Here is a 4054-nt window from a genome sequence, read left to right on the forward strand (position 1 = left end):
TTTTTTTTGTTATGAGTAATAGTAACAATAATAATGATTAATAAAGTTAATCTAGTAGGTTACAATTGGAAGAATCCAAAGAGTTCTGTCCTATTTTTAAACAGGAATTAACTTTGTTTTTGAGAAGTCAGACATGGAAAAAATATAGTTTTATAAAGAATATGACCTGAAGCTTAAAGAAAGAACAAATTTATTTGAAAACCGAAGGGTGGTAGACTTATCTGTCATCAGCAAAGTTGCTTTATCCTGTAGAATGTAGGGAGAGTAAGTGTAACTATGAGTTGTTAAGATGACGTAAGATGAAGAAGATGGGCCAGCGAGATAGCTCAGTGGTCTAAAGTGCCTGCTTAGGCAAGCTTATGCAAGTGCGCAGGGACCACAGTCTGACCCCTGGCACCACATGCCATGCCAGCCCTGTCCCCAGGATGGGCTAAGCAGGCCACCAAAAAACACCAAAAAACAACAACAACAAAAACAGTTGAAGAAGATGTGTGCAGTAAAAGCTGAGGTTATAATGTCTACAACTTTTTGATCTTTCTAAAGATACTTCTTTTACGAAGATTATAAGCTAGTATGTTTTACTATTTTATTCTGTTAAAATAATGTAGGGTAACCAATCTAAGTGCAGTTCTACCTCAGTTCACAGGTTTTATTCTTTCCACAATTGATCACAAACCCAATTGAATGAGAACTGAATCCAATTCAATGGTTGGGTTCAATGTTGACCTTCTGGGGAAATTTGATTTGTTTCTCATCTAATTTGGTTTGCCCCCAGAATCCTGGAAAGAATTAAGTTTGTGACCAAGTTATCACTATCCTATATTTGCAGTGAGACTCCAGCAATATATTCTAGGTTAGCACTGTAGTTTAATTTTCATATACTTGTAATTCTCAGTTGTTTTGTAAATAACTGGTTCTCCACAATGCTCATACATATGTGAAGTTACTTACATATGTGTCAATATACATATTGTTGTAGTTATTTTCTTTCTTTTATTTTTTCTTTCTTATTTTTTTTTTCTCTGAATGCTTTCAGGGCAGGTTTGGCTGGCTTGAGTTGTGCGGATCGAACCATGCAACCTGAGCCTGACTGCTTTGTTGAAGCAGCCACTTAAAGAACTGAGCTAAAAGGCAACCCCTGTTATTTTCAACAGTATATGACTGACAAACATATGGCCTGTTAGCGTGTGTAAATGGCTGCTGAAAAAGGATGGGATATAAAAGGCATGTTTCTGTGGACCTTTTGTGCAGGTAGGTGACTAACTCCAGGACTTCTTTCATGGTAGCACCTACACTCTGTAGTGACCTTTCTTGTCTTTCATTCCAACACTCTGGTCCCCCTAATGTCTACTGTGTCCTCAGTGTTTCAGTTTTCCAGTTATAGCCAACATCCAAATAAGCTCTCTAGGAGTAACCACTTAATTTCCTACCCTGGCAATTAAAGTTTTTGATTGAGAATGCTAAATCTACACTAGAGAAATTTGGACAAACTGTGAATCGTATCTTAGCTAAATGGGTATTCAATTTCGTCTTTCAGAAAGGTAGATGGCACTTCCTCTATCAGTAGGGCTCTAGAAGATCAATAACTTCTCTACCCCTTACCCTCCTTCTTGAGAATAATCAGCATTTAATTAATGACATATAAGAGAGTTTTAATCACTTTTCCTGGGATGAATGAGAAAATGCATATATTCTATATGATAATATTTTTTGAAATCTTGAATTGTGTCACTTATGGGGCCACAGGGGCAAGTGATTGACAATGTAAAGTATGTCCAAGGAGAGTCACATGGAGAGAAAACATTCTCTCAGGCTTTCACAGAGAGCAAACTGGTCAAGCAATGGCTGTGACTCATCCACATGGCAGACACTGACAAAGGATCTACAAGGTGTGGTACAGGGTTTCAAATCCCCTCCACCTGAGGGGATTTGACTGATCTTGTCAGATACAAAAGTTACATTTTTTATTACATAGGTCTTGCTTTATCTTGGTCTTAACCATCCAGCAGAAAAGTGTAAACATGAGGTATAAAAAGTAAAACCATATTAATATGCTAAACTTTAACAGGCTCAAGTCAACAATTTCTGACATTGCCAGTCCTATGGATTACCCACTACTATTATGGACTACTGGACTACAGGATTATTTTGCTGAATTAATGCACCTACAATATTTAAATGGCCATGGAATACCCATCTCTAGCAAAACTAAACAAAAGAAAGGGATATGAATGAAGGACCACTTAGTATCTTATATACAAAATAGTTAGGATAGATATACAGCCACTTTCTTTTAATTCAATGAGAAGAAAGATTTGTACTAAGGGTGTTTGGACAGGATATAATGTCTGCATCTTGTACTATGAATAACCACTATGAAGACAATAATATGCAATGTACTAATTATTGAAACTGCCCTATTAATCAGTTTTGAAACTGTCTCATTGCTATATGTTTCTCAATAAAATTAATAAAAAATAAATAAATAGATTTAAATTGAAAGTATCATAGTACCAAAAACTTTCAGTGGTAAAATGGGCTGGGGATATAGCTCAGTGACACAGTGCTTTCCTGACAAGTGCAAGGTCCTGAGTTCAATTCCCAGTACAAAAAAAAAAAAAAGCAATAAAAAAGAATGTATGAATAATGCTCCCTTCTAAAACAACTCAGAAACTACTCACATATATCTTTCCACTTTTGGTGAAATCATAGTGTTTGTGTATGCATGTATCTATCCAAATAATTTATTTACATACGAATATATTTACACAGTTCTATACCTTTTCATTTAACAATAAATCTTATACATTATTCACACCATCACATACACATCTTACTCATTCTTTCCAACAAGAAAACATTATTTCAGTGTATGAAATGTAAAGTAATTTTTGAATTACTTTTTTTCAGAATTAGAATATGGGAAAGAAGTGAATAAGATAAATTTCCCCTTCAAAATTACAAACTTAAACTATTCCAAAGGTTTCACTTTTAGCATTTAAGTGACCCTGTGCATATGGGTAAGTATATATTTTTTTAAAAAAGAGTGAAGTAGAATGTTTAAAAAAGTAAAATTAGGAGAAAATTATTGTTTATATTTAACTCCCTAGAAAATAAAATTTTGCTTTGTATTTCCTAAAGCTTTTTTTTTCTGGCAAGTAGGGAGGAGATGCACTAAAACATGTTGCTCTCCAGAGACGTGGGAGCAGGGAATTACTAATGATGGATGGCAAAGTGGGGAGGTAGCGGCCAGAAGATCGAAGTCAAGCACCCAGACCTGACAAGAGAGACTGCTTTGATTTCAGGTCTACTAGTGCTTCTTGAGGGATTACTTCAGGTACGATGCTTGCTTGCTTTTAATCTAGAAAGACAAATGACAATTCAGCACAACATATGCACGGTCCCACCTGAGTGATTATGGACCATGACTGCTAAATAGTGTGCTGAAAATATTAACACAACGGGTAGCTTCCTTCCAGGCTGACGGGAAGTATTCGCTCCTTTTCAGTGATCTGCTTCCTTGGGGAGAAGATGGTGGTTCTAGATGGTACGCGGATCTCTCCAAAACACTTAATCATCCTAGACAGGCTAATCTATCACATTTATGCTGATCATTTCTAAGAAACAGTTAAATTGTACTACTTACGTAAATGTTGAGGTTTAAATTTTATGTGCTTCGGCAAAATAAGAAGAATGGATTCAAAAGAAGTGAACAATTCTCAAAGAATGTTTTACTAACGCATCATTCAAGGCATAACCAGAAGTCCATGAAAACTATTTCGTAAATTGCATATAAATGCTAGTATCATACCTGATTTGGCAAATTTTTAAGAATTTGATTGTGGCATAGTGGAAGAGCATGGTGTGGGTTGTCACATATATGTGGCTTCTTATCTCGATCCTACTTTTCATTGGCTGAGTCATTTCTGTGTCATTTCCCTTGGTTTCAATTTTTCTCATTGTTGTTAACAGTAAGTGAGGTAAACAGGAGTTTCGTTTGAGATAAAATTTAAAGCAACCTCACACACATATATGCAAACAAATAGATATTTTA

Source organism: Octodon degus, unplaced genomic scaffold, assembly GCF_000260255.1.
Source record: "Octodon degus isolate 3935 unplaced genomic scaffold, OctDeg1.0 scaffold00267, whole genome shotgun sequence".
Lineage (NCBI taxonomy): Eukaryota > Metazoa > Chordata > Mammalia > Rodentia > Octodontidae > Octodon > Octodon degus.